Source organism: Thermobia domestica, chromosome 7, assembly GCF_964235325.1.
Source record: "Thermobia domestica chromosome 7, izTheDome1.hap1.1, whole genome shotgun sequence".
Taxonomy (NCBI): Eukaryota; Metazoa; Arthropoda; class Insecta; order Zygentoma; family Lepismatidae; genus Thermobia; species Thermobia domestica.
Genome location: NC_137460.1, coordinates 106,882,124 through 106,901,368, shown reverse-complemented (window position 1 = coordinate 106,901,368; position 19,245 = coordinate 106,882,124).

The window sequence follows — 19,245 nt, the reverse complement described above, 5'->3', positions numbered from 1 at the left end:
TCACTTACAACTATCTTACTACAAGAAGGTAATCTTTTGCAAATATTATTTATTTAAAGTTTTTTTCTGCTACATATAGTAGTAAAGAGAAAGTAGAGTACCTAATGGTTAAGAACAATCATTGTTACAACAATTTTTCAATTTGAAATTGAAATTTTGCTACTGTCACTTGTCAAATAATCTACTGGCATCAGTAAAAATGCTGCTTGTGTTATTTTCTCAATAAACATGGTTAGCTCAGGTTCGTTGACTGCACCTGTTAAAGTATTTTTGAAATATTTAGATATAGAACAAAAAGCTGAGCAGCTAAAATCACGACAACATGAACAGTTTATAGGACAACAAACAGATAAAAGAATGATACCTTCCTGTATGGGAGCAAGTACTTCATTAGTTAAACTTAAGAAAGATATGACATCGTTAGGTTTTATGTTCTGAAAATCTTTCAAAACTACAACTTTCTCATTTTGTAATCTCTCCTTCATGATCTTCATAAAGTCGAAACTTGCTTTTGTAGAGTAACTAAGAGGATTTGGAACAATCTCTGTTCCTTCTTCAAGAATCCAATATTTTTTACAAATGACTTCTAACGACGTCACCACTTCGTCCATAATCGCTTCTGTTTCTAAATTAGTCATGAAAAGTAATACAGGTGGACATCCCGATGTCTTATCCAAAGCAGGCTTCACTACTTCAAAGACTTTAACCCACATTTCTTCTGGTTGGTCAGGAAATGTCTCCTTCAGTTCCATAACTTGACATTTTAATTTTTCTTGCCTTATTATTTGGTCATCAGAATCAGCAACCAATTTGTAGGCAGTGAACATAGAACTACTTAAAACACCAGAAATAACTATAGTCGGTAAGGCCATGATTCCATAGAATAAACACTAAAGACTACAACGGGAGCCAACTGCTTCGCTATTATAATGTGAGGTCTAATCTACCAGTTCTATAATCAGATATTAAACGAAATTTATTTTGCCAAACATAGTTCTTTAGCAACTGAAGTTAAACAAACAAATGTACAAATATTTGAATGTTCCAATACTCTGCATTTGAGAATCGTTTGTCCATGAATTGAAATATTTCAGCTACGAACTTGATTTTGCTTATAAAAGATAATCTAAACATTGTCTCCAGAGTTTGTACATATTTATCAAGTTAAATCACCATCCATTTCTATTATTGTAAGAGACTACTGATTATTCCTCGAGTTTTAAAATAAGACTAGATTTTGAAGAACAAAGTAAACATGTCAGGGACAGAGACATCTAAGTTTTTTCAAATAAAGATTTGTTTTAGAATTCACAACGAAAATTTTAGTTAGTTCATTTACATTGTTTCATGTGTTTCAGTGTCTATGCAGTCAACAATATTATAAAGAGAAAGAACGATACATTTATCTTAATTGTTGGAATCATCGTCATTTTCGTAGATACAAATCTGGAATACTATTAAAATTTCAAAAAATTATTTCAAAATTTGTTGTTATAATTCAATCTTCCTACAATATGATTTACAAGCTCTACGAACAGTTACGTCTGCACTTACTAAAATCATAGATCTCTTTTAGCTGTTGTCCACTATGCATGCATGAAGATAAATTCTATAGATGTGATAATTTGAAGGTAAGCAAGAGCTTCTTGTACTTTAGTTTTGACCTTTCCTTCTCTTCTTCTGTCTTTCCATTGGTTCATTGTATCTCACTGATTGCCACATAACACCCTTTCTAACTATTACCATCTTTTCGGATTTAGTGTTCTCTTTCATAAACTTTCTCAAAAACATTATCTGCTATCTCTTAGATATTGATGGAGAGTGAATTAGTTTTAGTTTAGATATTGATGGAGAATGAATTAGTTTTAGTCTTTCTGTATAATTAATGTGTTTTGCAGCTACAGAAAGTATTTATAACTGGTGTTCTTTAGAGCGGAGCTTGAGAATGTGTGAAACCAAAACACGTCATTTGTTGAATGTGTTTTCCAAATAATGAATCACGAAAGCACAAATTTCTCAAAGTGTCACGCAAGTAATTGGAGAAAGCTGTTCTTGAGGATTTAGATTCCTGAGCTTTCGGCATCTATGGCCATGTTAGACCGTCACGTTTCGAGGGATGACGTCCCTCGACGAGCACACTATCCGAGAAAAGGGAAGCGATCTGGGACCTGTAAGTCAGGTACCACCCGGTATTTGACTGGTGTGAATGAAGAAAACCTCATTCAGGGTGGCTAGCATGAAAAAGTTTTACACTTTTTCGACCGAGTGTTCCCACCGGGAATCGAACCCGGGACCGCTCGCACTGAAGGCGAGAGCGTTAGTGACTACGCTCCGCGGGGCCACTGTTGTTTTTGAATCCTTTATTACGCTTAGGCAACTATGTACGACCTTACTTATGCGTATGGCGGGTACTGTTGCCCTCGAGACGAGAAATACATTTTAAAATTCCAGACGAGATGAGAGATTTCTCGAATCTCGTGGGCAGCACTAGTTCACCAAAGTCTTAGAACACAAATTATGTTTAGTGTTACATGATTCATAGTATAAAAACTTAGTGGTTGTAATGAAAAGCATTTATCAACGTTTCAAAGATACACAACTCATTACACAGTGTACTACAATAGTAAATGTGGTTTAAATGTTGTTATATCACAACTTTTGTGGACTTCATGTGACACGGAAGAATTCTTACAACTTCTAGATGGAATTAAAAAAGAAAATTAGGTCAAAATTTTGTACATAATTTTACAAAGGGACACCAGATGAGACGAGAAAAGCTTTGAGTGTTTTTTTTTTTTTTTTTTTTTTTTTTTTTGTCCGAAATGGTCTACTACTCGTGGCTATTGTCTTAAAGTTATGAATCTGAGTCTAAGGTTGACGAGAAGCCTGAAAAGGAGGTCCGTGGCTCTATCGGAATTGCGATTTTATTTTTTTAATGAACAGGCTCTATCCCTAGAATTGCTCAAAGTCGACCTAAGACGAAAGAGAATTCTTCGAGAATCGAGACGAGACGATAGTTCGAAAAAAAAAACGAGTCGAGATAAGGAAACTTTATTTCACGTCTCGTGGGCAATACTAATGCCTGGAAACGCTCAACCTTTAAATCCCATGTACTACGGATTCGGAAATAAATTCGAGGCTCAATCTCTCTTTGAAAACAACTATTAATCCATATAATAGCATTTTGTAGATACTTCCTGCCTTACTTTCTACATTTTTTTATGCTCTCTATTGCCATTAAGTTATGTAATAAAAAAATTTTAAAACGTGGCGATGGGTTTAGCGAAGACCCTTAATTAACCAAACTAAGCTAAGCTGTATAACTTAAGAACTTAAAGAGGGGAAATGAGCTTGCCTTATAAGGCTCGAGTATCAACACTGCTTATAATGGTAGACTAGACTCTTACTCGGTAAGGGAGTCCCATCGACCAGTAGGTATAACTGGTACAAAACCAAGCCCTAAAGCCAACCTGATAATTTGGAAGTTAGGGCTGTCGAGTTTGATTAACTTAACCCATAATCCATTTCTGGAGGATTCTGAGTTGTGGATGATGCAATAGGAGACCGAGCCGGAAGATGTTCTGAATAAAAAGTTCGTGCACTTAATGGACCAGCCATAAGATATAAGGCAGGTCTGTAAAAGTAATCATCCGTCCCATAATGGATAAATTGTGAGTGACGTAGATCTTCAGCTACATTCTGTGTAAGTTAAGGAACACGAAAGCTCATATCCAGAGATAGAAAACTTTTTAAGGTTTTTATTCTTAGTATAGCAATTAATTTTGGAATATAATCTCCAGTCTCTCAAAGACCATGTTTTATATCACCTTCAACCTTTTTCTTGATCTATATAAAGGTCTTTTTTTTTCCCTAGGCTTCCCGCCTAGAACTCAAAAATAAAAATGTCTGGTCTATTTAATGTTTTGCCTCCTATAGGCCAAAAGATAGTTGCCGCCCCTACTCCCACGTGTGAAATTTTAACACAATAATAATAAAGTCTGCTAAAGACAGCAAAGAGAATCACACGATTATTGCTTAGAGGAAGTTTATTCTTACTTGAATAATGTTTATTATTATTATTAATTAATTAATTAATTAACATTTGCATTTTTCCTCTTACTTATTGAGTTTTCGTCCGACGTGCGCCACTAGACCTGGGCCTATTGAGCTTAGTGCTCAATCCGGCCCTGTTGTACATTTCTCGACTGTATTGTCTGAATGACATATTATAATCTTTAACTGTGAAGTTTAGCATTTAAGTGGTTTTCTAAATTATTTCGTTTCGTTTCGTCCATTTTGTCCGTTTCGTCTTGCCTGAGATTTTACTCAAAATTTCGATATTAATCTTATCAGAGCATCACTGTAGAACAAAAATCCATATAGTACCTTATGTAAAACTAGTGCGAAAAACGGCTGTATCTCACAGTGACGATGTTCAAGTGTCCATTGCAGCCTGAGGCGTTTGTAATTCTGGGTCAATGGAAAGCTAAGTAAGTGTGTTGCTAGCAGTGTTGAATTTAGGCATGTTCAAGGGGGCTGAACCCCCCTAGAATATATATATATATATGCACCCCCTCTAGAATATCTATACATATGAATTAAAATGTTTGCTTTTTTCTGTTTATTTATTTATTTATTTATTTATTTATTTATTTATTTATTTTTATTATTTTTTTTTTAAATAAAAGAGTCTTGAAAGCAAAGACTTTTGTTTCTTTAAGAAAATTAGTTTCTTCTTTTGTCCAACCTAATTTGTAATTAACAAACATCGTTCTCGTATAAAATTGAAGTTAAAGAAAAACTTGGAAATTAGGTACAGACGCACACAAATACTTTATGACGTTAGTTAGGGAAAAATGTTGGTTATTGCAACCGACCAGACAATAACAAGTCGCGAATTTTGTTGCGACAGATGTCTACTGCTCTATTGCAATCTAGAACATAACCCTCCCTTAAATTTGTATTGACCCCTCGTGTACCAAAATCTGAATTCAACAATGGTCGCTAGTCTAACATTTAGTAGACGCCGTCAAACTCGACTACTCCCCATCCGTTATAGTGCTAGCCCAGGCGTTGAGCAACGTAGTGCTGTGGTAAACATTGTACGGTTCGTCACAGACATGTAGACAAGATGTCTGCCATAGCATGATGCGCCATATTGTACGAATGATAGTCGCTGTGTTTTCTCTTTTCACATTTGTTTCCACACACGCATGAGTGTCGTGGCGACATGTCCTCTCGCGATGTGAGAGATCGTTTTCCGTGTAGACCTTCTTTGCGATCCCGTTGAACACGAGTGGCTATTTATATTGTATGCATTATTGAAGGAATATTCGGCACGTGTACTTTGAGGTAAACGCTGCTTGAGTTGGCACGAAGAGGAATAGAAGAAGCAACACTATAATTTCAGGAGAGAGTAGGTCATTCATCATTGTTCTTCAGAGATATTTTACCAGTTATTTTCATAAAATAAAGCATGTACCGTATTCCAGTTATTGTTAATTACTGAATGTGTGCCCTATACACGTCAATCATGAAACCAAAGTCCCATTCTTAGTATGATTACGTGTGGAACGAATTCTATACAAAGGTTCACTTTAACATCTTATATAGTCTCGTTACGTAAAGGAACATTGAACTCCAAACAAATAAACAAAAAAAAAAAAAAAAGGTACAATCCACCTAACTAAACTTTCTCTCTCCAATTTCTGAAATTAAGCAATGCTGCAGCTATTACTGAAAAATTTATTTGTAAAATATGAGCAAAATTACTAAAACGTTCTTGGAAAACTTCGAAAGAATCTTACCCCAAGGGTAAACTATTTCTTATGAATGTTTCCATGAGAAGTAACGTATGTTACGTTATAGGGTTATTATTGAGAGTGTACTTATGAAATCCTGAACGGTTTTTGAGAAATTCTATTAAATTCATCCCTAAGAATAATCTATCCTATGTAGTTTTTTTTTCCTGAGATATGACTTACGTCATACGGTCTGCATTAAATATTAACTAAATATCTACCTAGTTATGAAATATAAGCAAACTCGTTAAAGCCATTTTCAAGAAAAATCACTAATTTTGACTTCCACCTTCTAGTAAGGTACCCTTATTTATTTAGTTATTTAGGTATAATAAAAATTATTTAAGAAACCTTAAGAAAAACTATAAATGTAAAATTTGGTTTGGATACGTTGAACAGTATTACCTTAGGCGAGTGTATATGCATCAGGACAAACAGACAGATATCCAAAAAATAATTTTTCGGCGTGTAGGGGCCATGAATCGTGTAAACCCGTTGAAAACTCGTATTCACCGACGATCACCACTTTTTTCTCTCCTATCGTCATTCAAAATAAATATAAATGTACATTTAATGAAACCCACGTTAAATGTTCCTATGATCATAAGATTTTGTTTGTAAAAGTAAGTGAACAGCATAGAACTTAGATTAAGGGCCAGTAGGATTACGACTATGTTAAGAATCACTCTTCACATAAGAAAGCAAGTTTTATCTACTAACCTCTGCACAGTCTTGACAAAAGAAAAATGACCACCCACCTCTCCTTCAGATGCTTTCTATTCACAAACCACGGATGCAACATTTTACTAACAAGGATTGTAACAAAGGTTTAGAAAAATCAAGAAAATTGTAGCACATATAGCATATAAATCTATCGTATATAATACGAGCTCGGAACTTTTCAAATTAGGATTGGCGGTGAAGATTTTTTCAACAAGATTGTAGGTCTACATCTAATTGATATAGTCCATATGATTTGACTATGGATTGGGTTTCGTATGAATTGTGAAAGTAATAAAGCCTTTATTCCATTCAAAAATGGTCTTCATCATTTCTCATGTTCACTGAGAAAAAAAAAATTGTAGGTGGCGTACTTAAAAAGATAGGTTACATGCGTAATTCCTGTAGTTTTTGGACTTAACGTACAGCAGACGTATAAATGAAAACGCATGTTTTATAATACTTTCTGTGTAAGTGTTTCATCTATACGTACTTTCCGTATGAAACAATGTAGGCGGTCAGCATCTCACATACAAATGGACGTATATAACATATAGCTGACGAAGGTAACATAAGTATATGCATGTGATATACGGAAAACTGTTAGATGTCAGACATCCTGCAACGGCATGATGTAACATCTAAGGGCAGTGCCTATGTAGCATACGGATAACGTATGCACCGCACTGATTTCTATAGTAAGCAAAAGGATACCGTATATTTGTACAATATACCGCTGTCCGGAGAACGGATTTTTCTCTGTGTGTTCTTCAACTTTAGTTACGGAATCAAACTTTCAAAGTTCCCTCCCTCTTAAGAGTTTTAGATTCTCTCGCTCAAGTTCCATAATTGTATTTGTACAATATAGTATAGTACAGTCTTAGATTTAGAAGCTCGAAATCTTTTAAAAGTAGAAAATCACTTCTGTCATTAATAAATTTTAAATCAATTACTTCCCTATAAAAAATCTGATGTTATCATTCAATTGTTTCTGTTTACAGTTTATTACTTATGCCGGCGCTTTTTGTGAATGTTGTGAATATGCTGTCAATCACTGCATTTGTCCTAGCAATCATATTTGGTATATTCAATCCATCAATAGCTGAAAATATTGTGAAGTCGGAACTGGAGACTCTTCAAAGAAATTTTCCTAACCAACCGCGAAATACGTGGCATGGAATCAGTAGAGTGTTGTGTCCAATGCTCTCGGGGCGAAAAAATGGATTGCAAACCATTCTTTTGGTGGCATCTCCGGAAAGCAAGAAAACCACGGAGGATCTTGCAATATATTTGGGTAAAACTGTACGAGCCATTTTTACGTCTTCAATGTGTGGAAAGAAGAAGATTTGCCAGAAAATTGGTTATTCGTTTTGTGGAGCCGCGTTTAAAACTAGAGAATCTGCTCCCAAATTTTACTCAAGTCTCTGTGAATCGCTTGTCAAAAATAAGGTAGTGATTGTGTATGATATTCAAGATGTGGGTTCAGAGGCCGCCTTAGCTTTGCTTTCGCTAATGGACAAAAACACCTCACCAATTAAAAATGGTGTATTGATACTAACATTGAGTTCTCCAACAACAGATGAATGTCGACTTCCCCAATTCTCTACGCCGTGCAAGTTAGCTAGATGTTATCTTAAACATACTTGGGGCAAGGACCTCTCTGAGGATCTTATAACTAATATAGTGGCTAAACTTTCGCAAACATCCTTTATAGTGGAACCAGAATTTTAACAATTACTTTCAGATTTGTAAAGCAACTTCATTGTTCTATGTCCTTTTGGATTCACACTGTATTTCAAGCACAGAAAAGTAAATGCTTTCTCAATACTTGCATTTTTTATTTATAAACAGTTAAAGATAACCTCATTGTGAAAGTTTACTTTTTAAAACTGAATTCTGAGGCACGTTTTAAGAATCCGAAACTTCTATGTTAATGAAGAGCATGTAAACCCCTGCGTCCATCAAACATGCTTAAAAAAGAGAAAAACTATTATATATATATATATATATATATATATATATATATATATATATATATATATATATATATATATATATATATATATATATACTGGTTATAGCGAACAACTTCCCTAAGGCCCGGCACACACGTTACGATATACCTGTCAGGTAAACCTCACCGTCACCGGTATACCGGAAAAATATACTTGTGCACATTAGAGCGCACACACGCAACAGTAAACCTGAATATTTTACCTTAGTCGAGAGATGGCGAGCAAACAAGAAGACGATAACCGACGCTCCCTGTTCAAGGAACTATCTACAACTCACGTAAACACTGTACAGGTATGCCGGAGTGATTCACACTGTTTGGCCTGCAGCGGCTGGCACACACTATCCGGTTTACATGTAAGATATCCGTACACGTAAACCTGACCGGTATACCGGAACGTGTGTGCCGGGCCTAACACTCATAAAAATTTTAGTCCTCAACCTTAGGAAGAGCACACAATATGTAATCCTCTCCGCTATGTTTCGCATAGATTCCGACTCGTTTCACACTCTAATAATATATTTATTATTTTCTTTGTCTTCTTAAATATTCATATTTTTCAGTTGTCATATTTCTCTCATTATTTATTAAAGTGTTGTTAATTAAATTATTGTAATTATGCTGTCTTTTTATATTCTATCATAATGCCACAATTAATACATTTCTCAACGAAAGAAGTGCATTTTGACGCCGGCGATTTAGCAAAACGAAAACGAACTTCACTTTTCTTGACTTCAATTGAACTTCGTGATACACATTGCACCACCTGTTTACGAACTCCTTGTTTCTCGAACGATTCCCTTTGCGAGCAAATTTTGTCAATTTTTCCTTTATTTTTGAACAGTATATCGGGATACAAACGCTTATACACACCTGTATCGGCAATTGTACACGACTACTCGAGGTTTTGTTCATTTGACAAAGTTCTGAGTTTCAAAAATATTTTTTGTTCTTTTCTGTGCTTTTGTGTTCTTAGTTCTCAAATATTTAGTTTAATTTAGTATCTATTACTTATATATCTGTAAAAAGTATTAATGTTAATTTTATTCTATACTACCAGATTATCCGTTCTTCGCACGGGGAGAATGCGTTTCATTTTCCACATAAAGGGCAATGGAGGCTGAATTTGGATTTAAACGGCATCGGAAGTGTTAGTGTTAGTGTTCGTCTTAGCGACCCCGATATGACTATGGATTCAACGCTAATATCGCTCATTTTCGATCATATATAGCCTATATATATCCCCTCTCCTTCGCCCCAAGTAGCGGAGTTGAATTTAGATTTCAATTTCATTAGAAGTATTACTCTTCATCTCAGCGACCCCGAAAACTACGGATTCGACACTAATATCGGTCATTTTCGATTATTTTTAAATATCTCCTCAATCCACCTCCTGTAAGTTGCAACGTCAAAGTGAAATGATAAGCACCATCCCAGGCCAGAACCTCATCTATGTTGAAAATTTGATTGAGATCGGTCGGGTGGGTTAAGAGCTATAAAGTCGCAAGCACAATCACTTTTAATAGTAGATTCTTCACCACAAAAAACACTTTAAAATGTGGGGGTGTGGAGGCTTAGTGGTCAAGCAGTCCTGAACAGTGGTTGAAAGGAAAAATAACACTCAGTAAGTTTTGAAGAAAGGTTGTAGAGCGCTCATTTCTGGCGCGTGAGGTTCCTGTTTTGATTTCAGCTTCCAGCAAATGGGCTTTTTGGTGGACAAACTCAGTATGCGTGGGCATTCTCGGGATTCTTCCACTTTCTACGAGTTTCGTCATTCCACTGTTGTCATCTTACTCTTCATCAACGTCTCCCTTTGCCTCAGTGCATAATCGTGGGACATTATACGAAAACAAACTTCAAAATGTAAAATAATAATAATAATAATAATAATAATAATAATAATAATAATAATAATAATAATAATAATAATAATAATAGTAACAGTAATAATAATAATAACTACTCTGTTTCAGTGGTTACAAGGGATTGGTTTAATTTACATTATTTGAGTGGGGAAAAATAATTTCAGTTTACAAACAGCGTTGAGGAAAGGATAACTTGTGGGTCCTCTGTAATTAAAACATAAGCCATAACCTTGTATGATATGTCACCATTAATAATTATTTTTTTCAACACCTAAATCTACAGCATAAATTACATGAAGTGAAAAAAATTGCACTCATCGTAAACAGTTTCTTTCAGAAAAAAATGTTTCGGGAGGCACACTTAATTTTCGGAGGGGTACATATTATTTTCACACAGTTTCGGTATGATTTATTATTAGGCTTATATTATAGACCTAGGGTGGCACCCTCGGAGCTCCGGGGGGGAAGTACTCTCCCAAAGAAAAAAAATGTCTGGAAGAAACATTGATCGTAGATAGATAGATACACGTATAATTTTGTTTGTATTATATACCTCAAGATTTCCGGTTTTGCAAACGAAAAATTTAATAAAATCATGCACGTTTAAGTAGTAGATTAACCTAATGTGAAAATTCCTTACTACAATAATATGTTCCTGAAAATTTGGTAGATAATAATTAAAATTCTTATGTGGACAACTTCGATTTACTGCATTTTGAAAGCTTTTAGACCTGGAATTTATATCGAAATTAATCTTTGTAGAAACTACTGTCCTATATGAAAACATAAATATTTAGATTGAGCACAAAACAAGTTTACATATTCCTACACGGTAACAAAATAAGTATGATCATAATAATAATAATAATAATAATAATAATAATAATAAAGATAAGTATAAGTATATAGATAATTGCTATTACAGCGTTAAAGTCGGTGTTAGAATATGAATAAACGAACGAAATATCGTATAATTAAATGAGTGTTCAATATAGCTTGCAAGAAAATTATTTTTTTATATTTTTATTTTACTACTGCTTCATTTAGTTACTTCCACAATTAATAGTGCGTGATTAATGTTGGTTCACTATGGCCGTTTCCAATACGGTTGCTGTCCGTATAAGATCTCTGTCCAGAAAGTTCGGTGAATACACAGTATGTCTATATTTCGAATCGATTGTTGTCTTACCTGAAACAACTGTTACTGTCCTTCGGCGACAAGTCTGGAAAATAGGGTGGGTGATTGAGTGACACAACTCCCCTATTAGCCAGGAACTGCTGCACCAAAAAAGACACTTGCAGCATTGCAGCAAATGTTTGAATTTTTCCACTCATGTAGCTATATTTGACGTGGTACTCTTAGGAAGGAATGCTTTATGGATGAGACCCTCAGAGTCGAAGAACACCACGAGCATCGTCTTGTACTAAATCTCTCACTTCGCACCTTCTTGGTTTCTCCGCCATTCCATACTTTGACTCTTGCCTTCGACATCGTACCTCAGGCACCAGGTCTCGTCTTCCATAATGAGGGTTTTCAGAAAATTTTGATCTCGAACCGCCATGTCGATGAGATCTCCAGAGGCGATAAGGCGAAGTTGCATTTGTTCCGGCGAGAAAGTCGGTGCAAAGTTCTGGAGTGTAAAAATCATTCCACCATAGCACAATTTTGATTGATAGTCTTAAAGTGTTGCATCTGGATGGCGTACAACAAGAGAGTTTTTTTTTCTTATGTACACAGGAGTGTGGCATACATGTTAAAAGCTGCTACGACACTTATAGTGTTTTAGAGCTCCTCCGTGGCTAAGCGGTTAGCGTACGCGCCTTTGGCGTGGGAGACCCGGGTTCGATTCCCGGCGGAAGCTCATGTGGTTCGGATTCCACGTTAATCAGTAGGTCCACGTCTCATATAGCCTCGCTGCTGAAAGGGACGCTAAACTAAAATCAACTCAACTTATAGTGTTTTATCCTAACTTGATCCACTTCACTTGCATGGCACGTGCTCTCCAACGCGTTGCTGAGGAGGTGAGCCAAGTTTCAACCAACTTATTTCTTCCACAAAAAAGATTTTTCAAGGCACCACAATGCGTTCAAATTTACAAGAACAAATTACTAGGCGTACCACTTCCTCCGGAATCTATTATTACTATATGGGACATTTGGACATGGACAAGTCAGTTTTACAACGAACATTTTGAAGAAGTCAAATCTGTACTTGACTCATTTTCCGTGGATTTAGCTGTATCGGTACGCACTGCTCAATATCTCTTCAAGGACCCCAACAGAGCTAAGTATAGGCTTCTGTTATAATACCGCGTCAGAATTTTACAATGGAACAAAGTGAATATGAAGTTCTGTGCGTACTTCGAAAAAAAAATTAATCGAAACATTTTGAGATATTCAAAAATTTTATGAGGAGAATACCGTTCTCTTTGTCAAGTTTATGTATAGGATAAAAGTCAGTAGTGGTAGTGGGGGATGACAAGCGTCCAGATTCCAGCAGGGATGTCGGAACACCTACAACTATTGACATTAGCGTGCGCAGGACATTGGGAATGTGGGTGCCAGATCTAAAGTACCACTATATGGAATGTCGTCGCCCCCCCCCCTTTCCCCTAAAAAAAAGATAGTGTCGTTGCACCCGATGCTGCGTCGGCGACGCACGACACACATGCAGACGGGAAATAATTTACACGTAATTATTTTGTAAACACCTCTTCTCCTGACATTCAATCGTTATACCTTACGAACATAGCGCACACACTCTTTATCTTTCTTAATTCACAAAAAAATAATTGTACTGTTAACTATTATAAAATTAATATGTTATATTTGGCACGCGGAAGTTAAATGTGATTTTCTGAAGCAGAATGTAGATCATTCTCTTCTTAGTTTGTAATAATTCTACATAAAAAAAAGTTTGTCTAATGGGGGTGCCAAGGCACCCATGGAACCCACGTTGCGCATGCCTGTGACTATTGACAGAGTTTCGGGATTTTTTGAATGACTGAAATACAAGACTTATGGTAATATCAGGTCGCATAAGGAAAGAAGAGAATAAAGAAAGCATTACTGTTTGCCAAGTGTGTGTATGTGTCTGTGTGTAGTTTTAAAGTTTGTTTTCAATTTGATTTTACATACCTTGACAGACACACATCATTTGACTTTACGGTTGGTGTAGTTCACTTATAATACTTGTATTTTAATACACAAAAAATAATTACAATATAATTGGTTACCACGAAATTAATACAGGATTTCGGATGCAAGTTCAAACTGTCGTAGCTTGCCTGAAATTGAACGAAATTAATTAAATGAAAATAAAACACACTTATCGACTCTTCTGTCAACTAGGAAATACTCTTAATCTTGGAATAAATCTTAATCTTGGAATCTTAATTTAATCTTGAAATAAATGCAAGTTGTTAGTCAGCTTAGTTGAACCACTCAAAACTAATTAGTTTGTTATCCTTTAAAATCCTGGTTGGATGTCGAGAAACTAAAACGCTCAAAAATACACCATTCCGTCTTACACACATTCTGGATGGGATAAGTCAAATTGTAACATATCTGCTCAAAACTTATAGCAATGGTGCATGAAAGACATTATTCATTAATATAACTCAGCCGTAATCTTATGGTTTACAAATCGGTATAAAATATACTAAGTTATTTAGCATGTAATCACATAGTTTTATGATGTAGAAATGGGAATAAAATATACTAACAAGGAAACTTTTTCTGGTGTCACACGAAATGTGGAACGAGACTATGGTCAATCGATTTGTGTTAGTGAACAAAAAATCCATAGGCGGGAAAAACCCTCGATCGCAACATTTCCGTACTCATTGGGGAAGGGGAGTAGGGGCACTGGCAACATAACACGTTGTGAATAACGAGACGAAATATGGCCCAAGTTCGATTAAAATATGCGTAGAAGCACAACATACACCACAATGTGACACTATATTCGACAATACTCTGACAAGTGAGGTCGGAGGCGTAGCACATAACGACAGAAGAGGGGGCGGGTAAGCGCAAGTAAAAATTGTTGTATAATTTAGGAAAACGGAGAAGCAAGACGTCAGGGGAATGACACAGTAATAATGCATGGTCATGTAATTAATCACAAACTATAGACAGCCTGTAGATGACATTGTGAAGCAGAAATAGAAGAAAGAGAGCTATGGAGGGGATTGTCCGTAGGGTCCGGACCTCTTCCTCCGTAACGTCCGATGTGTATACATGTAGGTATCCACTTTCATATGTTTATGAAGATGACGATGACATAAAAGTAAGACAACAATATACGCCCCTCTGTGAATGTACTGCAAAGTCCAATACATCACTATACATTGAAAGATCAGTTCAGGAAGGTGAAGGCCATTGCTCCCTTGCCTTTCTACTCTCCACCCATGTACTTGACTATGTTTATTATATATTACTATGCTATTCCCCTCAAGTCCGACTCGTATGTGTTCATACATTTTATGGAATATTTCCCCTACGATATACTCCACGTACCCGCCCTCCTCCTATGTTGTTACGTGCTACACCTCTGCCCTCTCTTGTCAGAGTATTGTCGAATGTAATGTCACATTGTAGTACATATTTAACTGCGCTTCTATGTATATTTTCATCGAACTCGCGCCATATTTCGTCTAATTATCCATGTTGTGGGGCAATGCCCCTACTCTTCCCCCATAAGTACGGAACGGTTGCGATCGAGGGCTTTTCCCGCCTATGAATTTTCTTTTCCACTAACACAAATCGATTGACCATAGTCTCGTTCCACATTTCGTGTGACACCAGAAAAAGTTCCCTTGTAAGTTATTTAGCATGTAATGAAAAGTAACTACTAGGGTAAACTAAAGGTAATATTACAAATAGGGCTGCCTAGTTATGTAATATTCTATTTAGTATGAGCAAACTCTCATAGGTAGAAATTATGGGGACTACTCTTCCTCTAGTTTGTAAAGGAATAGAATGAGAACAAATTTTACAAGATAAATACTTATGAAAAAACTAAAATAAGTTAGTAATTAAATTAAACCAAACATCTAAATAATGGAAATTAAGTAGCAGCTTAATTAGGTAATTTAAGGAAGTTCAACTAGAATAGAACTTACAACTAGGATTTGTCTCAATCATTTGCTGATTGTTTTTTCTACTAAGTCCTGTATAACTCACTCTCAGGCACCCACACCAGCGATGTATGCAATCCCAAAACTATCAACCTGAATTAATCTCTAATGCTTCTTTCACATTGAGGCGGCTATTTGCCGTCGCCGCTCGTGGCAGTTTGGCGCGTGAGAAGTGTACCCTTTCATATTACGCGGCTCTTTGCCGCGAATGAAAAATATGCGAGCAGGGTTGCTGTGCAACTGAAGAAACAAAACCTTGTGACTCTTATCGTGTTATGGTGGTTGCAATGGACAGACGCAAAAAGTGTCTTCTACTCGCCTTGTTAAGACAGAGAGAAATAAATAAATAAATAAATAAAAACAGTAAGAGACACATATGAGTTTTTTATTATTATTATTAAGAAAAGTGGTACCTTGAAAGAGATTTTTCTATACTGTTTCTACAATCAATAGACTTGAGCAAAATAGCGGCAAGGTTCTGGATATTTAAAATAAACCCCGATATTCACCTGTTGTGACTGGGAAAACCAGGATAAAGTCCTTTCGGGATAGTCGGTGTTTGAGATCTATCCCAGAATCCTAAGTCAACACTCAACCACCGAACCCAAGGCTGGTCTGTTTGTATATTATTATTATTATTATTATTATTATTATTATTATTATTATTATTATTATTATTATTATTATTATTATTATTATTATTATTATTATTATTATTATTATAGTATTTCGGGTTTATTCGTTTGTTTTAAGCGTTCCAACTATTGACTCAAATCTCTTCAAAGCACTGCTCTAGTCCCTGAATTCAAAGGACTATTCAAGAAATTACAACCATAGAAGTGTTAAGATAGTTATAAAATATATAAAATATGATATATTTATCAAATATCACGTAATGAATTCTCTCTTGCTTTGCTAAGGTACATTAAGTATTATTACTAAAATCCGGATTACGAATTTTTATGTAACAAAATATATATATATAGCAAAATAGTACATAAATATATAGCAAAAGACAGTAAAATATGTAATATTGTTGAAATATTTGATAATACATATTTCAATTTTGGGATACCAGAAATTTATAAAATTAGAAGCTCGTTTGCTCAGCGCTGCCCGCACATATCCCAATGTTCTATTAATTAAAAAAATAATTTGTATTGATTTGGACTCTTTTTAATCAACGACCTATCGATTCGACACTTCGGTAGTATCGGTCGTTTTCGATTATTTTTACATATTATCTTTTCCCATATATTGTATGTAACAAGTTTGGTTAAAAGCACTCCATGTGTTCTAAGCTAGAACATAACCACATACACAAACACACTCCACACACATATATACATACGTAAAACACACACACACATCCATATTATCGCAACCACTCTATTCTTTCCTGGCAACACTTGCTACGTCCCCCAACACCCAAGCAGCAGATCGCCGCCTATATGTAAAGAGCTCCATTGCTTGTAATGTTCCGCCTGGCTGTACGCGGCAATCTGCCGCGCCGCTTTCTAGCAGGGAGAGGCGGCTGTTTTTCCTCGCCGCGAAAATTTAAGGCGACCGCTGCGCATATATGAAAAGCTCCATTGCTTGCAACGTCTTTCTACCTTGCGCGGCAATGCGTCGCCGCCGCGCGCGGCAGTTCGCCGCCAAATGAGAAAGGGCTGTAAGAGCTCTACTCCAACGGTTTTGTTCCCGACTCGTGCGTGACGTAATATAGGAAATGATGGATGATCTCCACGTGTGGCTAAAATGTCACAGTGGAACTTTAACAAATATAAAGGTAATTTTTTCCTCAATGTCGTACAGTAATGTAATTCTCATGTCCCAACCTTAAGGTGAATATGACATCTACATTTTCTCCAATGTGGCAGGAACAAACCACATTACAAAACTGGAAAAGAATTTCAAGCTTGACAGTTCTCCAAAACTTGATCTTAATACATTCTGTAGAATTAAAATGTTGGCTTTTGTCAAAACTACATACTCATAGTGAAATATATCGACATAGCATGACTTGTAAAACACACGAGCAAGGAACAAGACTATTGAATTGAAAAAAATATATATCAATGACCATAAAATACGCAGAAAAAATTGAATTAACTTGGCGTGATAAATGAATGAATAAATAAAGTAATTGCAGTTAAGGGAAATAGAGGTATTTGTTGTATTCGGAAGAGCTGCTGGTCTAAGGATTATTATTGTAATTTACAATTAACGAATTCTTTCTTGGTTTTAATAACAACTGAATTACTGCATTGAAGTAAACTTAATTAACAGAAGACAAAAAATAAACTACTGTTCTTCTTAGTGTGACTTCATTGAATTGATGTTACAGCAAGCGACGATAACTTCCTAAATGACCAAATGCTTCAATGTTGAAGATGGCTAGGCTTCTTTATACTGCTAGGTTCTTGAAGAGTGCAAAGATAAATTGATGAATAAAAATCTCCATTCTTTGACTCGGGGCCTAGGGGGCTATTTTTACAACAAAAGTATCTTCTGTTGTCCAGATGGCAACAAACGGTAGGTATATGTATGAATTTATCAAAGTCCAAGCGTGTATTCCATGGAGCATTACTTAAAGACGAATTCAGCAACATGTAGTTATATTATAGTAGTTAGTATGGGTTCATAGTAGTGAGTTAAGGTACTATTAACAGTACGAACCACAAGTAAGTATTGTTAAGTACTAGTTGATCATTTCCGTAACGTAACATATGAACAGCATAGGTAAGTAGAAAATAAGCATGTAAGCGTCACTTCTCCATAAGCAGACAAATCAAGTAGGTTACAGCTGAGTGTGCATGTATAGCGTGGTATTAGTATGAATTAAAGCATTTTAGTACTAGTGAGGTCACCACATTCGGTAACTGATAACAGTCAACCTATAATAGAATCCAAAGCAATTGGCGTAATTTTCCCCCTTCAAAAGACATTTCACGTATGTACCTTAGCTTGTACGCAGGGAAATTTATTTATACTTGAATTATATTGTTCTTCCTGTAACACAGCATGATAAACTCGTGAAGTGGTATCTACTATAATATAAAACAGGAGGGTTTTCTTTGCATATATTATTGACCACGATGGAAAGAATTAGAATTATATATTTCTGGTCTTTCAACATCTATGGCCATTATAGCCCATCACATATGAGGGAAGCAAGGAAGCGGGGTGGGACCCTTCATGTTAGGTACCATACCAACATTTCCCTGGTGTGAATGAGGAAAACTCAGGAAAAACCTCGCTCATAGTAGCGGACCTCAAAAGGCTTTTACACTTTTCAGGCCTTTAGCGAGAATCAAATCCGGGATCGCTCACACCAGAGGAAAAAATGTTAGCGACTATGCTATGCCGGGCTACATATATTATCGACTTACATGATTAAGAAATGCCACCATTGGACTCTCGAATAATGGAGATCCATCCAGGGCAGTGCTGGGATAATAATCAGGGCGGTGGACAAGTCTACTAAAAGGGCGCCTATACAAACGGGAATAAATTTATATATATATATATATATATATATATATATATATATATATATATATATATATATATATATATATATATATATATATATATATATATATATATATATATAGATAGATAGATAGATAGATAGATAGATAGATAGATAGATAGAGAGAGAGAGAGAGAGAGAGAGAGAGAGAGAGGCTTTGAAAGAAAGT